The sequence below is a fragment of the Aquarana catesbeiana genome, linkage group LG01, assembly GCF_042186555.1.
Source record: "Aquarana catesbeiana isolate 2022-GZ linkage group LG01, ASM4218655v1, whole genome shotgun sequence".
In the NCBI taxonomy this organism is placed as follows: Eukaryota; Metazoa; Chordata; class Amphibia; order Anura; family Ranidae; genus Aquarana; species Aquarana catesbeiana.
The window spans coordinates 955,203,292-955,229,907 of NC_133324.1; the positions used below are offsets into that span (position 1 = coordinate 955,203,292).

The window sequence follows — 26,616 nt, forward strand, 5'->3', positions numbered from 1 at the left end:
TGGCCAGAATGTTGCAGGCATTTTTTTCAAGAATGCTGGGAAGGGTGCTACAGGGCTTTAGTTCCATTGTACTGACCTACATCTACATGCCCTCATCAAGGCAGGAGTGGGAACAAATTAAAAGCAGATTTTATGCCACGGCATTGATCCCAAATGTTATGGATCGGTTGCACCCCTATTGGCACCCAGTCACAAGGAGCATATCTATCAGAATAGAAAGGGATATCTTTCCATGAACACTTATGTGGTGTTTGAAACCCAAAATGTTGATCGACGATGTGGTAACCAGTAAGGACGAGCTTCGCCGTGTTCGTACACCCCACGTGCAGAGCTCACCAGGAAGTCGGTACTGCGCTAATCACAGGCAGTGAGACATTTCCCGATCTCTGCAGCCGCGCATCAGGCCAATGTCTCACTGCCTATGATTAGCACAGCGCAGTTCCGACTTCCTGGTGGGCTCTGCATGTGGGCTGTGTGAACACGCCAGAGCTCATCCTTACTGACCGGTTTCCCTGGATCTGTACACAACGCCCATATACTACGCCAGTCTCAGCTTTATGAAAATTTTGAGAAGAGAACATTTGATGGCAGCTGTCTACTTGGTAAGTCGATCAGTAATGTCAGTGTCAAATACACAATTATATATATATATATATATATATATATATATATATATATATATATACACACACACACACACAATATGTATCTGATGTATCTGAACCTCATGAATATGCATGCATTTTTTTGTATATATTTACTTTTAAGCTCCATGTCTTGTGTGTCATTTCCATGTGGCCTTAAAACTTTAGTAATTAGTAGTAAAGTAGTAGTTCGGTGATTCAGGATATCCTTCTCTACCCTGGCTGTTCACACCGATTTCATACTGTACCACTTGTGCCCAAATCCAGGTACAACACAGCACATTCAAGAATCTGAATTGTGATTGAGTGGACATTTGGTGTTCAAGATTTGCTTCCATGGCACAGTTCCCCCTATAAAAACAGGCCTAATATCTCCCAAGGACACCCAAAGAGTGGCACAATTCCTCCCAAATTCATCCAAAAAAAAAAAAAAAGGGATGTCTCCCAAGGACACCCATTTTAATTTTAAAACTCAGTAAAGTTTTAAGGTATTTGGGTTTCAGCATGTTTAATCTCATCACCTGTTCTCTAGAAAACCTGTTTATATGCAAATCAGCAAGAACAATCCGGGGTTATTTATAGAACATATCCATTAGACAGAAAAGAAAGCCTTCATTCTCTGCCTTCACCTCCCATCTCACTTGTATAAAGCGGGCCTCTCCCTCCTCTGATCAGTGATTCTACTTCCAGAGATTCCGGTATACTCATCTACTACAGCATATCTGGAGATTTGGTGACGTTGTCCGGTGGTGATTGGCAGTGAATCCGAATACTGAGAGAAACTAATCCGACTTAATCACAGCTGAATCCCCACCACATTAAGGTAAGGTCACTTTCATCTAATCAATCAATGAATCTTTATTATTTAATGACCATTCTGATAATAATCCTGCAGAGGTTTATGAGGTGTATGTAATACATTTTGAAGACCCTATCCTACCTTAGTGAAAATAGCGTGCACCGATATAGATTAAAAACGCCATGGTACATACTGCATAGCACCTTAGGGGGTGCGATCTCAGGCGAGCAGACACCATCAGAGACTACCCAGGGGACCTGGGAGTCCCGGGACACTCAGACTCGGCATTGCAGACCTCCGGCAGACATCCTCCTGCTGCACTGCACACAGAAGCCACAGTTTAAAGCCTCGTACACACGATCGGATTGTTGGCCAACAAAAACTGACGTACTACGTAGTTTTTCAGCTCTTTCGTGTCACCCTTTGGGCTCATTCTGCTAATTTTGTGTTAGTGGAAGTTTGGTGAGTGTTGATTAGCGCTTTTTATTTTGTGCTTTTCAGTTAGTTTCCGAACGGCCATTCACCAACCAGACATGTTGCGGAATCGGAGGAGATAACATGTTATTTATTATTGGCCTTGGCGTTATTGCTTTGACATTTTTTTGGTTGAATAATGATTTGATTTGGTATATTTTCTATATTTTTGGATGCATAGAATGCACTTTTTGGTTAAGTTTAGGGATGAGCTTCAAGTTCGAGTCGAACTCATGTTCGACTCGATCATGGGCTGTTCGCAAGTTCACCAAACAGCAACAATTTGGGGTGTTTGCGGCAAATTCGAATGCCACAGAACACCCTTTAAAAGTCTATGGGAGGAATCAAAAGTGCTAATTTTCAAGGCTTATATGCATGGTATTGTCATTAAAGTGTTTGGGGACCTGGGTCCTGCCCCAGGGGACATGTATCAATGCAAAAAAAGTTTTAAAAACTGACGTTTTTTCGGGAGTAGTGATTTTAATAATGCTTAAAGTGAAACAATAAAAGTGTAATATCCCTTTAAATTTCGTAGCTGGGGGGTGTCTATAGTATGCCTGTAAAGGGGAGTATGTTTCCAGTGTTTAGAACAGTCTGACAGCAAAATGATATTTCAAAAGGAAAATAAGTAATTTAAAATTACTCGCGGCTATTAATGCATTGCCGGTCCGACAATAAACATAAAAGTTAATTGATAAAAACGGCATTGGAATTCCCCACAGGGGAACCCCGCGCAAAAAAAAAAAAAAAAAAAAAAAAAAAAAAAAAAAAAAACGGCGTGGGGTCCCCCCAAAGATCCATATCAGACCTTTATCCAAGCACGCAACCTGGCAGGCTGCAGGAAAAGAGGGGGGACGAGAGTGCCCCCCCCCACTCCTGAACCGTACAAGGCCACATGCCCTCAACATTGGGAGGGTGCTTTGGGGTAGCCCCCCAAAACACCTTGTCCCCATGTTGATGAGGACAAGGGCCTCATCCCCACAACCCTGGCCGGTGGTTGTGGGGGTCTGTGGGCAGGGGGCTTATCGGAATCTGGAAACCCCCAGACAGTTAAAAACTGTCAAAAATGTTAAAAATGCCAAGACACAGTTTTTGACAATTCCTTTATTTAAATTCTTCTTTCTCATATCTTCCTTCATCTTCTTCTGGTTCTTCTGAATCTTCCTCCGGTGTTCTCGTCCAGCATCTCCTCCGCTGCGTCTTCTTCCCTTCTCCTCGGGCCACTCTGCATCCATGGCATGGAGGGAGGCTCCCACTCTTCTTCTCCATCTTCTTCTCTTCATCTTCTTTTCGGGCGGCTCTGCATCCATGCTGGCATGGAGGGAGGCTCCCGCTGTGTGACGCTTCTCTTCTGACGGTTCTTAAATAACGGGGAGCAGGGTCACCCGGTGACCCCGCCCCCCTCTGACGCACGGTGACTTGACGGGACTTGCCTGTAGCAAGTCCCGTCATGTCCCCACAGCGGGAGCCTCCCTCCATGCCAGCTTGGATGCGGAGCGGCCAGAGAAGAAGATGGAGATGATGAACTCCCTTACCATTTCACACAGGGGAGAGGGCCGGGATCTGGGGGTCCCTTTGTTAAAGGGGCTTCCAGATTCCGATAAGCCCCCCACCTGCAGACCCCCACAACCACCGGCCAGGGTTGTGGGGATGAGGCCCTTGTCCTTATCAACATGGGGACAAGGTGTTTTGGGGAGCACCCTCCCAATGTTGAGGGCATGTGGCCTGGTACAGTTCAGGAGGGGGGGTGCTCTCTCGTCCCCCCCTCTTTTTCTGCAGCCTGCCAGGTTGCATGCTCGGATAAGGGTCTGGTATGGATTTTTGGGGGGACCCCACTTTTTTTTAATTTTGGCCGGGGTTCCCCTGTGGGGAATTCCCATGCCGTTTTTATCAATAAACTTCTATGTGTATTGTCGGACTGGCAATGCATTAATAGCCGCGAGTAGTTTTAAATGACTTTCCTTTGAAATGTCATTTTGCTGTCAGACTGTTCTAAACACGGGAAACATGTGCACCTTTACAGGCATACTATAGACACCCCCCAGCTACGAAATTTAAAGGGATATTACACTTTTATTGTTTCACTTTAAGCATCATTAAAATCACTGCTCCCAAAAAAACAGCTGTTTTTAAAATTTTTTTTTGCATTGATCCATGTACCCTGGGGCAGGACCCAGGTCCCCAAACACTTTTTATGACAATAACTTGCAAATAAGCCTTTAAAATGAGCACTTTTGATTATTCATGTTCGTGTCCCATAGACTTTAACGGTGTTCGCGTGTTCAAACTAATTTTTTGCCTGTTCGCATGTTCTTGTGCGAACCGAACAGGGGGGTGTTCGGCTCATCCCTAGTTAAGTTCTATTGGCCGATAGCATGTATAATTTTGTTTTCTTTTTTTAATGCACAATAAAAAAAAAAATTGTGTAGAATAATACTTGGCTATGTGTTTTACTTCAATTTACGTTTTGGGAATAGGCAATTACATTTTAAAAAAATTCAGTCAGTCTCACTGCTGACATCACTTCCGGGATCTCTGTCCATCATAAACTCGGTGTGTGTAATCATTCATCAGCTTACAGGTAGCTCTATGTTTTTGGTACAGCACAGGACACAATTTGTGAGAGTCTTTACATGCTGGGGACCCACCAGCCTGCAGGACCATTTGCATTATTAATGACTACACGCTTTTTAATTCACCAGATTTTTTTAAGTGTTTTTAATCTTGTTTGGGGAAATAAACAGCTACTAATTCTGCACTTAGAGGTGCCTCTCTCTTCTGTCTTATTGATCAAAACATAAGCAGTGAAATTATCCAGGGGGTCATGATCTCTCCTATTTGCAGCATCTGCCAAAGCATCAATCACACACCTAGGGAAGCAATACGGGATTCCACTCACTGTGGTACCTCTTAGTGTCACACACGATGTGCAAGTAATACGACGCAGGGCCAACAAATCATAGAGATGATCGAATGGAAGGCATACTCACGCATTGTTTGCTGAAACAGAGCCTGTCTGGAAAACAGAGTTTATAGAGGAAGTTGGCTACACAATGATAATCTCGTATATAAATTATGATAGCTAGTAAGGCTGTGACTGCTCATGTTAGTTGCCTTGAGACCGCCAAGAAGAAGATGGACGCCATGGACAGATCTTATACAGTGAGGAAACATTGGTTTCTGTTGAGAGATGCTGCCAATAAGGCTAGCCATTTGGTAAGGAACCACATCATCATCATCAGAAGAGCCATTGTTACTCTCATTGTCGCAGTGGACAATGCAGGGAGCACCATGTCCAATTTGAATTTGTCCGTGGCTCATGCAGGAACATACCTGAAGATGGCAGGACTTACAGGATTTCCAAATGTTATGTCAGTACGTCATCGGGACCAGGTCTCCAATCCTTGCTGTATCCTCTTATCGAGACCAGGTAGACTTGTTCAGATATGCAATCATCCAGACCCCATCCATGACCTACTACCTCCCTGGAGATGAAATAACTTTGCATATTAGTTACAAAGTGGGGATGGCTTATGCTCTGAAGGCTGCGGACAGTTTAAGTACAGACTTTGCCCAAAGCTTAGGGCTTAATGAAGCAGAAGTAGCTAGGATCGGCGTTCTCCACGATGACCTGGCAGGTGACGTCAGGGAGCATCGAGAGGAGTTTGGAGTGTAACCTGCAGACCAAAGAAGGTCAGTGTATATAAACCTAAGAACCTCAAAACTACTCAGGGACCCGCATTTGTTTATATAGGATTATTTTTAGACTTTTACAATTAAGAAAAAAAATATATATATTTTTTATTATTCTCCTATTACAAGTATATACCAATCTGTACATAAAGAATGATTGAACAGCGTTGAATTATTTGCTATGAAAGATTACCTCTCACTAAAACAGAAGTACAAAATTTCACATAATGATCTCACTAAGCATTCCCTTCAATTCATTTTATGATGTCTGTCATTCTAATGCCATGAGGTCTTGCTGAGAACATAAAAAGATGACATTGAGCAGGAAAATGCCTTGGATTTTATTTTAAGTTGTGACAATTGAGAGTTTTTATGTTATGACATCACTTATAGTTATTGTGGGTCATTCTGGGACTTCACAGTTTTAGGGAGAATGTTTTAAGAGTCACTAATATCTTCTGATGACCTTTAGCATGGCCTCTGACGTATTGTAGGTACAAAAAAGTGAGGCAACCATTTTCCATATTTTACACAATCGTTTTGATTAAAATACACTTCTTACCCGGCTGAGCTCTGTGTTTATGTAACCAAAACTGGAAAGTTGACATACCTGGCTTGCAACAAAAAAGCAGAGTATCTCTTGTAGTTCATCCTTATGGAATGTTTCATCTTTTTCATTGCAGTATCTGCCATAAATATTGGGGTCACCAAGATGCTTCTAGCAGCACATATACTTTTCCATCAATGCTGGCCAAAGTTTGTTACATCTCCTTCCTGAAGTAATCTTCAACAAAAAATGAGTCCTGATCCCACGTTATTAACTAACACACACACACACACACACAACAGAACTGGTAACTATTGGCTATATCCTGGCACCTATTTATGTATTGCTATATACGTCTTGGATTTTCCATTAGCTTTTGTAATTGATCAAGTTAAATTATTGCATGATAACTTTCTTGTTTATAAATGGATTGCCGGCTTTCCATATTTAGTCTTCAATACATTTCTATCGTGTTCAAGCTCTATATTTAGCGGCCAAATCTTATTCCTGAGACATACAGTAGATGTGGAGGTCTATTGAGCATTTCATATTTATATGTAAAATAACTGAGGGTAACAATATTTATATGTTACACATTTTGATAATCTCTTCAAAAAATTAGCATTCTGCCTAATAATTTAGCACTTTATTTTTCTGCTCTCCAAGACCCTATGGCCTCTGGATAGAATGGTCTCCTATTCGCAACGCCAACATCTTCAGGCAGACCGGGCTATTCTGAGAGTTCAAGATCAGACAAATGCCACAAGGCTGTCTTGTTGGTAAAGTTTTGTGTTTTGGGTGTGTTAACTGGCACATTTCAAGTTGATCTTCTGTGGCATCATTTCCTGAACATGTGAACATGAAGTGGAAAGAACATCTAACAATTAATTTTTGACTTAGCAGAATGAAAAATTACATTTTTATTGAAAGATTTAAAAGAGCATTCCCTAGCCACAGACATGACCATGTTTGTGAATAGACCTGACACAAACATGTTTTATGGGCACTAAGGTCCCAGTAAAATGACCAGTATCTGTTTTGTTATCTTTTCCATGGAATGCAGGTTACCCACAGCTGACGTGGCTGATGGCTGCAATTGGGCACCTCCAGGACAAGCAGTAGCTCAGGTACAACAAAGGCCGTGCAGAGAAGCAAAGAAATTGTGGCGACCATATTTGGTCATAAGATATGGTTTATCTGCTTCCCAGGGGTGAAGCTGCCAGGATCATCATGTTGCATCGTACATAGCATCTGCCTTGCGAGGAATGATTCTTGGGAGCTGCCAGGAGAGGGAGCCAGAGGTCTATCAGCTGCTGATCCCCAGAAGTCACATAACTGAGGTTGGATGTGCCACCTGAACTAAGCCGATAGCCCAGTATTTTACATGTACTTATGTATTCACACATTAGTAATGATACAAAGCAGCTCATGCCTTGCATTGCCCACAAGCTACCAACTTTGACCTCACTAACAAGAACACAGATGGAAATAAAGAACTGACAGGCATTGTGTTTCTTATCCAGTCTATAGTTTAGTTGGGGCTTTACTAAGTCAAGGAAAAGGGGAAAATGTTGCTAATTTTTGGGAGAGAAGGGGGAAGAGAACAGCTGTCAGATGTTTGTGTATGTGAACCCTTTAAGGAGAATGAGCCTGTAGATTTGAGAATGACACTAACGTCTACCAAGTACCTATTTTTTTTTTTTTTTTCTTTTAGCCTGATATTACTCCACTTATAGAGCAATGGTCTGCAGCACACATGTGCACACTCGTGTCATGGCCGTACTTATTGCCCGAGTGCACATTATCACTTCCTATCTGTGAACTTCATGAGAACCTGTGAATGGAAGTGGTGCAGCATAATGATGTTGAGCCTCTGAATCCTCTGATTTATAAGGATGTCATGGTGCTAGGGGTCACTATAGTAACAGGAGCCTTTGCAGGTGAAGTACTGGAGGAAGAAGCCTATGCTGCTGTTGCCTTCCATCAACCACGTCACTTCACATCTCAAGCCTATTTGGAAAACATGCGGGACTATGATATCCATTCTAAATTCCGCTTGAAGAGAGAAGTAATTATGTATGTGTATGGGCTCTGAGGAGAAATGTGCCCCATCTACAGCCTGATGCCACACAGTACCAGGGATGGTGAAGTTGCTGGTTTCTCTTTACATCTTGGGGCGTGGCAGCTTCCAAACTACCACTATACTTGGGATCAGCTAATCAACTGTGTCCAGGGTGTATATAAAAGGTGATTAATTCCATTCTTGCCCTTGTGTCACAGGTTTATCCACTTTGCACAAACTGAAGATGAGTGGAATGATGTGAAGGAGGCTACCAGCCTGCTGAATGTCCTCTGATCCTGGGGGGGCCACTGATTGTATGCATGCTGCAATTAGGGCCGCCAGGTAAAGCGAAGTTGAGTTTCATAATCACAAGCAGTACCACTCCATCAATGTACAAGTGGTGTGTGATACCAGGCAGGGTCTGTATGCTCAGACAGGGATCTGTGTGTGGACAGAGAGAGAAGTAATAATGTAAGCATTCTCACAGAATAGTTTGGTACACTTTAAGGGCTGTGGGAGCAGCCAAGTAAATCCCACACATTTGAGATTCCTCAGATTGTATGCAAGATTTATATCTTCCTGTATGTGTCCAGCCAGATAGATTCGGATGAGGGCCTCCATCTGTGGCCAATGGTATTGCGGGCTGTAATAACTTTGGCAGTTGGTTTTATATTCCTTATAATAAGCTTTTCACCTCCAATCAAGGATCTTGCGCCAGGTATTAGGTTACCATGGGTGTGCATCCTTGACATCTGATGGGAGGTTAGAGTGTGTGTGTTTTGTGGTTGTTACCTGGGTCTGTATTAGAGAATTTGAGGCTCCTTTGATAATTTGCCAGAATGCTGGTTGATTTCCAAAGACACACAATGGAAAGAGATACATTGCATATATTCCACATATGTGATGGGAAGACTTTTATTGGTTCCTACCTACCAAGCCTAAAAAGGGTTCCCCGCACCCGCTATGGGTGTTGGATAACCATTGTTTCTGTAAGGGATTTTTTTTTTTTTTTTTTTAATAGGTTGAGCTTTACAGATTGTGATGAAATTGTGGGTGATATAAACAGTATATGATATGAAAAGTCTACCTTCCACTGTTCTGCATTGTGTATACTCTGTGCTCTGGTTTGTACTGAACACAGATGTGTCCTGTATGTACTAGATATATTCCATACCCCCTGGGCTGTACATTGATAAGGGGGAAGAAAAAAAAAAAGTGAATACAATGCTGCATTCCTTAACATTTAATTTACTATATCAGTTTTGGAGACTGGATGAATATTGTCCTAGGTTAGGGCTCTTTCACATAGGTGGGGCAAACTACTACTCTATTTAGATGAAGATATTTGGGTGTGTGTAGTATGATGAAGTTCCATAATAGTTAAAATAAAATCCTGTGTACCTTCAATAGATCAGAACGTGGACATGTGCCCCGAATTGGAGTGTCTGATGGTACAAAGTAATAAACATTAATATATTATTGGCTGGGGTCATTAGACATGACAGTGAGACATCTTAAGACCGGGGAAACTAAACTTCCAGTGTCTGTATCAAGTGATTTCACTCCATTGGTGATCATGACAGAGCAATTCCTAACACCAATGTATTATATCTGACACCAACACTAATAAGGGATCTAATTTTTCTACCCCATACAATTATTAAATTATAAGGAAGCAATGTCTGTTACCAAAGAGGTGATGTCACCAAGTGTATTCCACATTATTGGAGCTCCTGGACACAATATAATGATATGATGGTGAGAAGTAGAGGGGGCAGGGATCAATGAGAAGCAGGGGGGGGGGCAATTAGGAGCACACAGGGGGGTAATGATTCCATCACCCAGCTGAGGATAAAACCAATCACTATATGGGAAGAGCCTGCAGTGCGTATTCTGACTTTGATGCCTTGTATTAACTGCTTGAAAAGGCCAATGAAATTTATGAACTACTCTGACCAGAATGTAAAGGAAATTGTATACTGAAGGCATTGATGCACTGTTATTGAAAAAATACAAGAGGGGGCAGAGAGGGAAAAAAAAAAAAATCTATCCCTCATTCCCCAACTTCAAACATGGTGGATTGCTTTTTGAGGCTGAACACATTCACATATCAGAACATTTCCTTTAGGATCTCCTTCCAAATACAACTTTTGTATCAGCGGCTCCCTACACAGAACACTGGACTTTATTGTTCTTGTCTTATTTCTAGAAGCTCAGAAGAGACAACCAAGTCCTATTTATGAATGATTTCCCTGGACTGAGCTCTGTCTGATATATAAATCTCCCTGATATACAAGTTGGTTCTCCCCCTATACTAAGATTAAGGTCATCTCTGTGCCGATATATCAATCAAGATTTTTCCCTACAAGAAGCTTCAGATGTCATTGTATTATTTCAGTATAATCCCCCCTCCACCACACAGCACACCTCCCTCTCCCAACACACAAATGGCTGACTGCTTCTCCTCTCCACCCAGATATAGTCAGCACTGACCCCGCCCACTCATCACATGACCAATGAATGTGCTCCAGCCCTTCCCACTCATTAATCACATGACCTCTCTCATTAGCTATTCATACTGAGCTATAGCTCCTCCCTTTCACAGATTAACCATTTTATGTCATTCTCTCTCTTGGATGATTAATACAATCTTAATCTAAGAAAACTGCCCTCCCCCCATATATACGGCCAAGCCATTCATTCAGAGTACTGTGAATGAATAGACTACAAGTATGGAAAGCCTTTTCAGATGACGGCTTGTAGTTCCCAATGCAATATGAGGGGGGCGCTGGTGAACATCCTTGTAGTTCATTGATTCTTCCTGGAATAAAACGTCTCCCCATATCTCCAATACAGGCAGTTTCTACACTGACAGTCTGCAGGAGCCTGACATTGTACCAGAGATCTGATAATCCTAAGTAAAAAAAGAAAAAAAAAAAAATTAAAATTATAAATGCACTTTTTTTGCAAGTAAAAAAAAGTGTATTTACTATTTTTTTTCTTAAAAGGTGAACTCATCCTTTAATCATTATGTGACTTTCCCTGCAAGTATCTTAGAAGGCTTTTCTGTTCTTCCATTACTTCTGTGCAACATTTTGTGTGCCAATTCAGAACCCAAATTCATGTTCTTCTGGTGAGCAAAACTTCCCTCTGATCGCTTTTTATTTTCAACCAATTCATGAGAATCATGGACAATTTTCCAGAGGAAACGTGCTGCTTCCCACCATTACTTCCAGTATGATCGGGGTAATGGGTTGTAGATCGGGACAAATACATGAAGACGGCAAATCTATACGTTTAGAGTAAGTTGGCTGGTTGGACTCCTGGATTATCATTGGAGTTCTATTCTAAGATCCTGTGTGGGGGAAGGGTCTTATGTCACACCTGGTATGGGTGGAGTGATCCACATTCATTAAATCCGATAGACCTTCCTCAGGTGTGTCGGCACCTCTGGTGATCTTCTACATCTCAGAGAAATAAAACATGGAGAGGAATTTACAGCATTTTAGTGAAAGGCACAGAAGAGTTTTCATAATTGTAAACTATTGTAAATCCCTTCCAGGTCAGACCCGGTGTATGGGGTGCGAGATGCCCGCCAATGACACCGCAGAGAACCCCATCTCTCTCTGCAGATACAGAGGGTTTTACTAAAACTGGAGCATACAAAATCTGGTGAAGCTCTGCATAGAGACCAATTGGCTTCCAGGGTTTTTTTTTTGTTAAAGCTTTAATTGAAGAAGCTGAAATTAGAAGCTGATTGGCTACCATGCACAGCTGCTCCAGATTTTATACTCTTCAGTTTTAGTAAATCAACACAGAGTGTGTGCATATATATATATATAATATATACACACACACACACACACACACACACACACAGGGTCTGTTAACCCAAGCAACACAATATTAATCCTTGATCATTAAAAGTACTTTCACACTGCAGTGCTGGGATGTTAGCGCTAAAGTGCCGCTCATTTTTGTGGCACTTTTCGGCCACTAGTGGTGGATATTTTTACCTCAAAAGAAAAAGGGTAAAAAAAAGTCCAGTTTTGTGGCAATTTCAAAGCTCTTTGTAGGCACATTGGAACCGCTGCCCATTCATTTCAATGGGCAGGGGCGTTTTGGGAGCACTAAATACAGTGTTCCCAAACCACCCCAAAGATGCTGCTTGTAGGACTTGTCCTAACGTCCCGCAAGTGCACCGCCCCGGTGTGAAAAGACACACTGCAATGAATGGGAGGCAGTTTTCAGGCACTATTTTTAGAGGCCTTTTCTAGCACTAAAATGTCTGAAAACCGCCCCAGTGTGAAAGAAAATAATCATTGGTCTGGTTCTTGGATGTATCTTCCTTCACCATAGTGACAGGTAGTGGTGTCAGCAGGGGGCTCACCATGGCTGAAGCCCCGAGTGGGTCCCCAAAAAGCCCCGGGTCTTGAGTGGGCACAGTTCTATTAATAGCGCCGCTGAGCGGGGACCAATCTTATAGCTCCGCTGAGGCACATAGCAGGTCCCGCTTTCTGTGTACTGTGTTTGCTTTTCATCGAAAACTACTACATCCTGTGGCAGAGGATCGTACAGTTTTGTTCCACTAAAGTCTGTGGCAGAGACTTTTTGTTCGTGCTGCATTCCAGCTGCTAGGTGAGTGAGAGAGACCTATCCAGGCGGGCAAAGATTTAATCCTGAACTGTAGATTCATTCATCCCTGAGATCAATTCCTTAGTGCTACACCGAGAAAAGGTATTTGAACTTCCCTGCAACTTCTGCTACCTCTTTCCTGCAACTTGAATGAATGATTTGTAAAGCGCTGCAAATGTTAACTGAATCGCCTCAAGGTGCTACTTCTTCCAGTTATCTCCCATTAAAGCATTGGAAAAGTACTAAAGTGACTGGTGCCTACATTGTCAGATAATACGCTCAACGTGGACTCGGAGTCTGGTATTGGTGAAACTACAGGTAAAAAGGTGACGGTAACAGCCCGCTTTAAATCAGCAGCTCCACCGTGAGTTAGTGCTACATGTTCTTCATCTCTTTAACAACTCTTTAAATGTAGAGTTTAGTTTTGAATGTCATTCTGACACCATCAACTTTTTAAATCTAACCCTGGTGGGGGGACAGTGTGCCAAACACCATCCACACCCACACGTATTGCAAAGAGTGTGCCAGTAATTCCCCATTATTATTGGCTTCCAGCTTCCACCTGGCACACATTGTGTGATCCATACTAATAGGAGAATTTGTCAGAGCCAGACAAAACTGTTCTACTGAGAAAGGATTTGACAATGAATTTAAGATCATTGCTTCCAGATTAAAAGAATGTCAATATGACAAGTGGAACATTGATAAGGCATTTTGTCTGGCCTCTGGCAAAGACAGGGCTGCTCTTTTGGGTGGTGTTGCTCACAGCCATCAGAAGAGAGGTAGAAACAAATGTTCTTTCACATCCAGTGATAAACAATCCATAACTTGTGACTGCCTACTCATAGGAGCTTGGCTCTGTTAAAAACATCAAAACAAAATATCTACTGATAAGGATTTGGCTCCTATTGTGTCAGTGGGCTGCAGATTTGCTAGCCCCTGTGCTGACACATTGGGTGGCATTTTGTCTCCTAGCCCGTTTCAGTCCAGATGCTATAAAAGGACATGGTTATGTTAAGTTAGTCTTTCAAAAACGAACATAGAAAATTGAGTACTGTCCGTGATACTTTTTTTATTTGCACTAACATACAATTTTTCAGGACAAGCTTTCGGGGTATGTCCCCTTCTTCAAGGTCCAAGCAGTACTGATTCACAAATTTTTAAGCAGAATGTTTTTTTTTTTTTCTTCTTCTTTAACATTCTGCTTAAAAATTTGTGAATCAGTACTGCTTGGACCTTGAAGAAGGGGACATACCCCGAAAGCTTGTCCTGAAAAATTGTATGTTAGTGCAAATAAAAAAGTATCACGGACAGTACTCAATTTTCTCTGTCACAATTGCACTAATACGGCTACAATCAAATCAAGTAAAAACGAACATCAATGCCAGTCAGCTTTTGTAATCTGTATATGGTTTATTCAGAATACACAATATCATCGGAACACAACCTAATGCAGAGTGATGAAACAAGACTGAAACATTCACTTTTTTATACACATAATTTTGGCTCTCTAAACTATTGGACACAAATAGGGATGAGCTTAGTGTTCGACTTGAACATCGTGTGTTTGGTCGTTCGCCAAATTGCGAACGATATAGGCCGTTCGAGCCAAATTCGAGTGGCGCGTCATGGCCCATATTTCACTGCGGCATCGCAGTGCATTGCTGGCTGATGATTGGCCAAGCATGCACTATGACCCACATGCTTGGCCAAATCACAGCACCATCTGTACAAAGAGTCGTAATTGGTCAAAGCCAGGGTGGCTTTGGCTAATTATGGCTCAGGGGGTTTAGTACACGCCCCACACTATATAAGGCCACCTGCACAGCGGCCCTGTATAGTGTGTTCCGGCGTTGAGAGAGAGAGAGATAGACAGAGAGAGTGTCATTTGATTTAAGTTAGATAGAATATACACACACACACACTGTATTAAGTTTAGCTAGATCCGTTCCTGTTATTCTCTTCCTGACAGGTAGGCAGGTGTTTTTTTAAGTATTTACAGCTACCTGAAGAAAATAGCTGGTGTTCTTCTGATCCTATTAGCTACAGTATTTACAGTTAGTGTAGAGCGTCCTCTGCACAGTGTGCACCTAAAGCAACCTGAAGAAAATTTGTGGTGTTCTTCTGATCATATTAGTACAGTACCGCAGGCAGCTGCAGTATTTACAAATGAGTGTAGTGCGTCCTTTGCACAGTGTGCACCTGCATTAATACCGCAGGCAGCTACAGTATTTACAGTTAGTGTAATGTGTCCTTTGCACAGTGTGCACCTAAAGCTACCTGAAGAAAATTAGTGGTGTGCTTCTGCTCCTATTAATACCACAGGCAGGCAGCTACAGTATTTACAGTTAGTGTAGTGCGTCCTCTGCACAGTGTGCACCTAAAGCTACCTGGAGACAATTGCTGGTGTTCTCATACTAATAATACTACAGGCAGGCAGTTGATTCTGCTAGCTGCAGTATCAGAGTATATATATACACTATATGTGCAGTAGTGTTGGAGGTTGTTCCGCAACAACGCCTCCAAAATACTACTAGTGGTGATTCTGCCACACCTCTCTCCTCCACTCCCTCCTCTTCTTCGTCCTCCATGGTCTTTTCCTGTGCTGATTTGTCTTTGGAACCAGTGGTGCTCCGTAGGTGTTCAAGGGGCTACGCAAGCACGCAGGCCAAAAGATGCAATGTGGTGCTTGAGCTGGTGTGCTTGGGGGACAGGAGCCACACTGGGGCAGAGATTCTGTTAACTCTGCAGGGGCAGGTTCAGAGGTGGTTGATGCCATGCCAGCTTAAGGCAGGTATGGTGGTTTGCGACAATGGCACCAACCTCCTCTCCGCCCTCCGACAGGGACAACTGACCCATGTGCCCTGTTTGGCTCACATTCTTAACTTGGTGGTGCAGCGGTTCTTGGGCAGGTACCCGGGCTTACAGGATGTCCTGAGGCAGGCCAGGAAAGTCTGTGTGCATTTCCGCAGGTCATATAATGCCAGTGCTCGGCTGGCTGACCTCCAAAAGGAATTTAACCTGCCCAAGAACGTCCTAATCTGTGACATGCCCACTAGGTGAAACTCAACTTTGGCCATGCTGCAGCGGCTGCACACGCAGCAGAGGGCCATCAATGAGTACCTGTGCAACTATGGCACCAGGACAGGGTCAGGGGAGCTTGGGTTTTTTTTCCCCACGCCAGTGGGCCATGATCAGGGATGCATGCACTGTCCTGTCACCATTTGAGGCCACGAGGATAGTGAGCAGTGACAGTGCATGCATCAGAGACACTGTCCCCCCTTGTCCACCTGTTGGAGCACACGCTGTGTGGAATAATGGACAGGGCACTTGAGACAGAACAGAGGCAGGAAGTGGAGGACTTCCTTAGCTCTCAAGGCCCCCTTTATCCAGACAGTGTTCCTGCGTGCCCGCTGATCACACAGGCAGAGGAGGAGGATTGTGTCAGCATGGAGGTGGAGCCTGGCACTCAGCATCAGCAGCAGTCTTTAAGGGATCATTTACAGTCCCAAGAAACCCATGGACTTGTACATGGCTGGGAGGTGGTGGCTGCGGATCATGTCGTCCTTAGTGACCCAGAGGACTCTGGACCGAATGCCTCAGAAAACCTACCCTGCATGGCTTCCCTGATCCTGCAAAGCCTGTGGAAGGATTCTCATATTCGTGGTATCTAAGAATGGGATCAATACTGGCTGGCAACCCCCCTTGATCCACGTTACAAGGGTAAGGTTGCAGACCTTATCTTGCCCTTGCAGAAATGTCTGTGCAACGCGTTCCCAGAGACTGGGAGGTTACAAACCCCTGTTCCTGGCAACGTGTTGCTGAGGCTTCGGTCAGTCAAAGACAGGGCGGTGGAGAAGGTGGCAGTCTGACCAATGCGTTCAGACAATTTTTTAGTCCGCAGCCCCAAGGTATGATTGGTTCCAGCAACCATCGCCAGCGTCTGTTTTACATGGTGCAGGAATACCTAGGGGCAAGATCTGACTTGGACACCTTTCCCACCGAAATCCTCTGGGTTACTGGGTCTTGATGATCACTGGCCAGAGCTTGCACAGTATGCAATTGAGCTACTGGCCTGTCCTGCATCCAGCGTTCTTTCGGAATGCACATTCAGTGCTGCTGGAGGCTTTGTAACTGATCACAGGTTACGCCTGTCCACTGACTCGGTCGATCGACTGACCTTCATAAAAATGAATCAGTCTTGGATCACCACCAGCTACCAAGCACTTGATGCTGATGTAACCAAATATTTTTTTTTGAAATGTCAGATCCCTTCAAGACTGCCTATGCTGATGCTGAGTGACTATCCTGTTATGCTGAGTTACTATCCTCTTCCTCCTCAAATGATCATGCTGATAGCTTGTAAGAATATTTTTGGTTCTGAGCACCGCCACCAGTGGCTAAGGCCCAATTTTTCAGCCCCTGTTTAACAGGGGCGTGTAAATACAATTTTTGATGCAATATTTTGCAGTAGGGCTTATTCCTGCACTCCAACTAGAGTATCTGTGAGGGGTTGAATAGTTTGTGGATGTCCCTCGCGCTACTCTGAGTAATAGGTGGATGAGTGGAAGTAATAACAAGTGAAAAGAATCTGCAGCAAAACCTAATGGTGTACACAGCACCTACCAATAAGATAAATAAAGTGATCTCTCGCAGACTAGCAAATATACAAATTCCAAAAAGTGCAATTTGCAATCAAAAGGGAAGTGAAAACTTCATATATAAATTTCAGAAACTGTGCAATAATAGGTTACAACAAAGGACATGAAAATATAAACCAATGAAGACAAATATCCACTAAATAGGCAAAAAAAGTGGAAAAAAATAAATAATGTGCAAACAAATTGCATGTGTAAAAAATTGCATGTGCAAGATTAAATAATAGCAAATATAAAATAGGTAAAAAAATTCCCCAGATGAAGTCACGTAACGCGTAGGGAGTGGCTGGAGTCAGACGTAAGGAGGCGCCGAAAGTGCTGGTTTTAAACTGTTCTTGCCTGTTATTTTTGTTCTTTATGTAAGAGTCCACCCAATTGTTTTAATAAAATGTACTTTGGTTATTTCAACCCCACTACTATATTGGAGGCATGTTTATCCTTTCTCTTCCCCATCACTACCTTAAATATCGGAGTGGATACGGACAGCTGAATTAAGACATTCGCAGCTGGAGAAGGTACCTCTAATCCTTGTTGAAGTGTATGTGAGCTGGAGAAGGAGTCAAAGGGGAACGGTGGAGAGTTATATTCACATTTCCATGCGATTTATTATAATATATGAGGTGAGAGTTCTGGGAGACTGACTGTTCGGGAATTAATCTATTTATGAAGTTTTACATGGATACTGAGCAGCACTGATTTGTTTTCACATTACCACACCATCTCTGTGCACTTCCTCGTGAACATTCATCACCGTTATACTCAACGTTCTCCATAGAAGACGAGTATTATGTCTCTGTCCCTCCAAAGTGAACAAATTTTTATGTGCCCATACACACATTTTTGCACATGCGATTCATTACATTATTATTTTTTTTTATATATTGATAGACTTTCTTAATTTTTTTTACCTATTTTATATTTGCTATTATTGTTATTTAATCTTGCACATGCAACTTTTTTGCACATTATTGATTTTTTCTACTTTTTTGCCTATTTAGTGGATATTTGTCTTCATTTGTTTATATTTTCACGTCCCTTGTTGTAACCTATTATTGCACAGTTTCTTCAATTAATATATGAAGTTTTCACTTCCCTTTGATTGCACATTGCACTTTTTGGAATTTGTATATTTGCTAGTCTGCGCAAGATCACTTTATCTTAATCTGTGAGGGGTTGCAGTGTTGTGGCACCAGTGCCTAAGGCCCAATTTTTCTGACCCTGTTCAACAATGGCATGTAATTACAATTCTTGATCTAATATTTCACAGCAGGGCCCGTTCCAGCGCCCACCAAGAGTAACTGAGGACTTACAGTGTTGTGGCAACACCAACACCTAAGGCCCCAATTTCTGCAGATTATATAGGGCAGGCCCCTACTTTCAAACATCCAACTTACAAATGACTCCTACTTGCAAACGGAAGGAGACAACAGGAAGTGAGATGAAATCTACCCCTAGGAAGGGAAATTCTCTCCTGTAAGAGTTAATATGGGAAAAAAAAAGGGTCTCCTCTCCAATGATGCTTTATCACCAATCCTTGTTTCACTCAACCCAAATTTTCAAAAAACATTTGTCATTGGGACAGATAGTGAGGTGAAATCTTCTGAAGAGGAGGAAAGACAGCAAAACAAATGTCACAGGGGTGATAACCCTTCCCTATGTTTTCCAAAAAGCTTAAAAACAGATTTTTTGGCTGGAGCTACACTTTAAAAAAGTACCAGTTCAAAATTACAAACAGATTCTACCTAACAACAAACCTACAGTCCCTGTCTTGTTTGCACCGCCTGTATACTGCTGTTCAGAGTATATAGGGCCTGGTGGCCCCACACCTTTCCTTTTTTTTTTTTTAATTTGGGTGCGGGGTTCCCCTTAATATCCATACAAGACCCAAAAGGGCCTGGTAATGGACTGGGGGGGTACCTATGCCGTTTGTCTCACTGATTTTCATCCATATTGCCAGGACCCGACATTACATTAAAGCCGAAAACAGTTTTAAATGACATTTGGTGCAGGGACTGTTCTAAGCACGGGAAACACGCGCCACTTTACAGGCATACTTTAGACACCCCCCAGGTACGATATTTAAAAGGAATATTTCACTTTTTTTCACTTTAAGCATCATTAAAATCACTGCTCCCGAAAAAAAGGCCGTTTTTAAAACTTTTTTTTGCATTAATACATGTCCCCTGGGGCAGGACCCGGGTCCCCAAACCCTTTTTAGGACAATACCATGCAAATTAGCCTTTAAAATGAGCACTTTTGATTTCGAACGTTCGAGTCCCATAGACGTCAATGGGGTTCTAACGTTCGTGCAAAGTTTCGGTCCGTTCGCAGGTTCTGGTGCGAACCGAACCGGGGGGTGTTCGGCTCATCCCTAGACACAAATCAAGGGAGATGGGATTTTCCTAACTGGTCTTTAACCATCTTCTTGATATCAACCGTCAGCATGTTTTCATCGCCAAGTCTTAATTTTAAACACTTATGGATACATTCATACAAACATTCGATCGAAATAGCCGATTACAAAAACCTAAATAAGTGTCAACAATGACATTTGGAATTTCCCAGACCACTGTTATATTCTTAATATCTAAATTGTAATTGGCTTTATTATATTTTACGAACTCCCTATAATTGTATGAATGGCAGAATTAGAGAGTTAATAACCTCCAGATGGTGACTTTTGTACTGGGTCCACAAATATCTAGAAACTGTCAGGATTTTTACAAATATTGTAAATAATATATAGGTTTCTAAGGGTATTCCTATGTTACTGATATCTTGACATGGAAAATGTGTGTTTTCTGTAGATTGGCTGCCCCTCACCCATTTCCTGTGTAAATGGAATTGCACCTACATCCTGTGTAGAAGGAATTCCACTCTTCATGTGTCTGTATCTAATTAGAGATGCTGTTCATATTACTTACTCTTTTGCCCCCACCCTTGTCAATAGTAAAAGGGGAGGTGATATTGGGAGTAATTATGGGAGGGTTTAGTTTTTGGGCGCAAATTCAAAGCATCCAGTTTCTGATGTAAGGGAGAGCTGAAAGATGTTCAGTCTCTTTGCTTCCTGCCTGCTCTCCTTGTCACATCTATTTCAGCACACAGATTTTTCTTCAGCATACATAGTTAATTGACCATCTTTAAAGGCACATGATCAAATGACTTTAAGAACTCATTTCAGATCTTTGAAACAAATGAACTATACTTGAATCTTTTTGATCATATATGAAGCAACACTAATTATGAATATGAATGTACTATTTTTGTAAGTATTTTCCAAGTTTTTGTGTGTACAATAAAAACACACAGTTTGATTTAAGCCGACTCAGACATAATTAAGGAAATTCATCTCACAAATCAGTCATCATTATTGAAAGATTTTGTTATATCAAGCTTATTACATTGGCTAGCCAGAGCCAGTATCAATCGTCCGAAGTTTTTTTTTCCCCACTTTCTTCCGTTAATCAGAGGGGAAAAAGTGATGAACAGAAATTAACTTCGCAAATTTTGAAAGGACCTAGAATCAATTGATGATTGTGAAAGACCGGAAAATTTCAGACATACAGAAGTCTTGACAGATGGTTTAATTCGAGTCCAGCGGAAAACGGAAAAAGTTTTATATTCGCTGAGTAGCGAAATATGAATTTTATAAATGTATTGGCTAACAAAAGCAATTTAGAACATGAAGGTTTAGCAAATCACGTCTCTGACGCTGAGTTATGGCAGTCAATGTATAATCAATGTTTTCAAGCAAATGTTGAAATTGAGAAGGCTAGATTTTCATTAGCTAAATCAAAGAGAAAATTAAGTAATGTAATGAAGCTAGTTATGGTTTTCAATGCAATGGTTTTTGATATGCCAGGAAAACAAAGGCAAAGTTTAACAGAATTTGCACAAACACAGGAGAAATTACATATTGAACAATTACTGATTGAGAAAGGTGAATTGGAACATAAAATGAATGCACTATTGGAATTGTTTAAAGAAAAAGAAAGTTGTACTACCTTTTTAATTCAGAAAGAAATTTAACAAGAGAATATTATAAAAGTTTGCTTAGAACAGAATAGAAGCTCAGTTTTCTGCACATGCTCAGAGTTTAGCACAGATGCATGCTCTTGAACATGTGACAATGTCAGATGCGAGGGTTAACAATGCTAATTCAGGAGTTGAAACAGTGGAGACTTTTGATGAGTCTATTGTTAGTACAGTGGGGCAAAAAAGTATTTAGTCAGCCACCAATTGTGCAAGTTCTCCCACTTATAAAGATGAGAGAGGCCTGTAATTGTCATAGGTATACCTCAACTATGAGAGACAAAATGTGGAAACAAATCCAGACAATCACACTGTCTGATTTTTGAAAGAATTTATTTGCAAATTATGGTGGAAAATAAGTATTTGGTCACCTACAAACAAGCAAGATTTCTGGTTCTCACAGACCTGCATCTTCTTCTTTAGGAGGCTCCTCTGTCCTCCACTCATTACCTGTATTAATGGCACCTGTTTGAATTTGTTATCAGTATAAAAAAGAGACACCTGTCCACAACCTCAAACATTCACACTCCAAACTCCACTATGGTGAAGACCAAAGAGCTGTCCAAGGACACCAGAAACAAAATTGTAGACCTGCACCAGGCTGGGAAGACTGAATCTGCAATAGGCAAGCAGCTTGGTGTGAAGAAATCAACTGTGGGAGCAATAATTAGAAAATGGAAGTCATACTGATAATCTCCCTCGATCTGGGGCTCCACACAAGATCTCACCCCGTGGGGTCAAAATGATCACAAGAATGGTGAGCAAAAATCCCAGAACCACACAGGGGGACCTAGTGAATGACCTGCAGAAAGCTGGGACCAACTTAACAAAGGCTACCATCAGTAACACACTACGCCGCCAGTAACTCAGATCCTGCAGAGCCAGACGTGTCCCCCTGTTTAAGGCAGTACATGTCCGGGCCCATCTGAGGCTTGCTAGAAAGCATTTGGATGATCCAGAAGAGGATTGGGAGCATGTCATATGGTTAGATGAAACCAAAGTAGAACTGTTTGGTAGGAACACAACTTGTCGTGTTTGAAGGAGAGAGAATGCTGAGTTGCAACCAAAGAACACCATACCTATTGTGAAGCATGGGGGTGGCAACATCATGCTTTGGGGCTGTTTCTCTGCAAAGTTAACAGAACGACTGATCCGTGTAGATGAAAGAATGAATGGGGCCATGTATCGTGAGATTTTGAGTGCAAACCTCCTCCCATCAGCAAGGGCATTGAAGATGAAACGTGGCTGGGTCTTTCAGCATGACAATGATCCCAAACACACCGCCTGGGCAACGAAGGAGTGGCTTCCTAAGAAGCATTTCAAGGTCCTAGAGTGGCCTAGCCAGTCTCCAGATCTCAACCCCATAGAAAACCTTTGGAGGGAGTTGAACGTCTGTTACCCAGCGACAGCCCCAAAACATCACTGCTCTAGAGGAGATCTGCATGGAGGAATGGGCCAACATACCAGCAACAGTGTGCGACAACCTTGTGAAGACTTAGAGAAAACGTTTGACCTCTGTCATTGCCAAAGGATATATAAGAAAGTATTGAGATGAACTTTTGATATTGACAAAATACTTATTTTCCACCATAATTTGCAAATAAATTCTTTCAAAAATCAGACAGACAATGTGATTGTCTGGATTTGTTTCCACATTTTGTCTCTCATACTGGAGGTATACCTATGATGACAATTACAGGCCTCTCATCTCTTATTGGGAGAATTTGCACAATTGCTGGCTGACTAAATACTTTTTTGCCCCACTGTATTTCCTCAGACAATGAAAGTGTGAAGTCTGTTGATTTGAATAATAGTAATATTAACCACTTAAGGACCGCCTAACGCCGATTTACGTCGGCAAAGCGGCACGGGCAGGCAAAATCACGTACATGTACGTGATTTGCCTTCCGCGGGTGGGGGGTCCGATCGGACCCCCCCCCGCCGCCCGAGGCGGTCCCGTTCTGTTCCCCGGCGATCCGAGATGAGGGGGAGGCCATCCGTTCGTGGCCCCCCCCCTCGCGATCGCCGCCGGCCAATGGGAACATTCCTTTGCTGCTGTATGCTAAACAGCAGCAAAGGAAATGATGTCATCTCCCCTCAGCTCGGTAGTTTCCGTTCCAGCGCCGAGGGGAGAAGACATCAATGTAAGTGCACAACACACTACACACACAGTAGAACATGCCAGGCATACAAAACACCCCCGATCCCCCCCCAATCACCCCCCCCAATCACCCCCCCCCCTGTCACAAACTGACACCAGCAGGTTTTTATTTTTTTTTTTCTGATTACTGCATAGTGTCAGTTTGTGACAGTTACAGTGTTGGGACAGTTAGTATTACCCCCCTTTAGGTCTAGGGTACCCCCCTAACCCCCCCTAATAAAGTTTTAACCCCTTGATCACCCCCTGTCACCAGTGTTGCTAAGCGATCATTTTTCTGATCGCTGTATTAGTGTCGCTGGTGACGCTAGTTAGGGACGTAAATATTTAGGTTCGCCGTCAGCGTTTTATAGCGTCAGGGACCCCCATATACTACCTAATAAATGTTTTAACCCCTTGATTGCCCCCTAGTTAACCCTTTCACCACTGATCACCGTATAAACGTTACGGTTGATGCTGGTTAGTTCGTTTATTTTTTATAGTGTCAGGGCACCCGCCGTTTATTACCGAATAAAGGTTTAGCCCCCTGATCGCCCGGCGGTGATATGCGTCGCCCCAGGCAGCGTCAGATTAGCGCCAGTACCGCTAACACCCACGCACGCAGCATACGCCTCCCTTAGTGGTATAGTATCTGATCGGATCAATATCTGATCCGATCAGATCTATACTAGCGTCCCCAGCAGTTTAGGGTTCCCAAAAACGCAGTGTTAGCGGGATCAGCCCAGATACCCGCTAGCACCTGCGTTTTGCCCCTCCGCCCGGCCCACCCAAGTGCAGTATCGATCGATCGCTGTCACTTACAAAACACTAAACGCATAACTGCAGCGTTCGCAGAGTCAGGCCTGATCCCTGCGATCGCTAACAGTTTTTTTGGTAGCATTTTGGTGAACTGGCAAGCAAGCACCAGTCAGCGTCAGGTTAGCGCCAGTACCGCTAACACCCACGCACGCACCGTACACCTCTCTTAGTGGTATAGTATCTGATCAATATCTGATCCGATCAGATCTATACTAGCGTCCCCAGCAGTTTAGGGTTCCCAAAAACGCAGTGTTAGCGGGATCAGCCCAGATACCTGCTAGCACCTGTGTTTTGCCCCTCCGCCCGGCCCAGCCCAGCCCACCCAAGTGCAGTATCGATCGATCACTGACACTTATAAAACACTAAACGCATAACTGCAGCGTTCGCAGAGTCAGGCCTGATCCCTGCGATCACTAACAGTTTTTTTGGTAGTGTTTTGGTGAACTGGCAAGCACCAGCGGCCTAGTACACCCCGGTCGTAGTCAAACCAGCACTGCAGTAACACTTGGTGACGTGGCGAGTCCCATAAGTGCAGTTCAAGCTGGTGAGGTGGCAAGCACAAGTAGTGTCCCGCTGCCACCAAGAAGACAAACACAGGCCCGTCGTGCCCATAGTGCCCTTCCTGCTGCATTCGCCAATCCTAATTGGGAACCCACCACTTCTGCAGCGCCCGTACTTCCCCCATTCACATCCCCAACCAAATGCAGTCGGCTGCATGAGAGGCATTTTCTTTATGTCCTCCCGAGTACCCCTACCCAACGAACCCCCCCTAAAAAGATGTCGTGTCTGCAGCAAGCGCGGATATATGCGTGACACCCGCTATTATTGTCCCTCCTGTCCTGACAATCCTGGTCTTTGCATTGGTGAATGTTTTGAACGCTACCATTCACTAGTTGAGTATTAGCGTAGGGTACAGCATTGCACAGACTAGGCACACTTTCACAGGGTCTCCCAAGATGCCATCGCATTTTGAGAGACCCGAACCTGGAACCGGTTACAGTTATAAAAGTTAGTTACAAAAAAAGTGTAAAAAAAAAAATATATATAAAATAAAAAAAAATAGTTGTCGTTTTATTGTTCTCTCTCTCTCTCTATTCTCTCTCTATTGTTCTGCTCTTTTTTACTGTATTCTATTCTGCAATGTTTTATTGTTATTATGTTTTATCATGTTTGCTTTTTCAGGTATGCAATTTTTTATACTTTACCGTTTACTGTGCTTTATTGTTAACCATTTTTTTGTCTTCAGGTACGCCATTCACGACTTTGAGTGGTTATACCAGAATGATGCCTGCAGGTTTAGGTATCATCTTGGTATCATTCTTTTCAGCCAGCGGTCGGCTTTCATGTAAAAGCAATCCTAGCGGCTAATTAGCCTCTAGACTGCTTTTACAAGCCGTGGGAGGGAATGCCCCCCCCCACCGTCTTCCGTGTTTTTCTCTGGCTCTCCTGTCTCAACAGGGAACCTGAGAATGCAGCCGGTGATTCAGCCAGCTGACCATAGAGCTGATCAGAGACCAGAGTGGCTCCAAACATCTCTATGGCCTAAGAAACCGGAAGCTACGAGCATTTTATGACTTAGATTTCGCCGGATGTAAATAGCGCCATTGGGAAATTGGGGAAGCATTTTATCACACCGATCTTGGTGTGGTCAGATGCTTTGAGGGCAGAGGAGAGATCTAGGGTCTAATAGACCAATTGTTTCAAAAAAGAGTACCTGTCACTACCTATTGCTATCATAGGGGATATTTACATTCCCCGAGATAACAATAAAAATGATTAAATAAAAAAAAAATATGAAAGGAACAGTTTAAAAATAAGATAAAAAAAGCAGAAAAATAATAAAGAAAAAAAAAAAAAAAAAAAAAAAAAAAAAGCACCCCTGTCGCCCCCTGCTCTCGCGCTAAGGCGAACGCAATCGGCGGTCTGTCGTCAAACGTAAACAGCAATTGCACCATGCATGTGAGGTATCACCGCGAAGGTCAGATCGAGGGCAGTAATTTTTGCAGTAGACCTCCTCTGTAGATCTAAAGTGGTAACCTGTAAAGGCTTTTAAAGGCTTTTAAAAATGTATTTATTTTGTTGCCACTGCACGTTTGTGCGCAATTTTAAAGCATGT

At 42.7% G+C, this 26,616-nt stretch overlaps 2 pseudogenes; both read left to right on the forward strand.

The window, feature by feature from the left end:
* LOC141128372 (cathepsin Z-like) overlaps positions 1-7,997 on the forward strand; it is a 28,281-nt pseudogene extending 20,284 nt beyond the window's left edge.
* The window catches only part of LOC141128383 (legumain pseudogene), a 30,467-nt pseudogene continuing 11,848 nt past the window's right edge, over positions 7,998-26,616 (forward strand).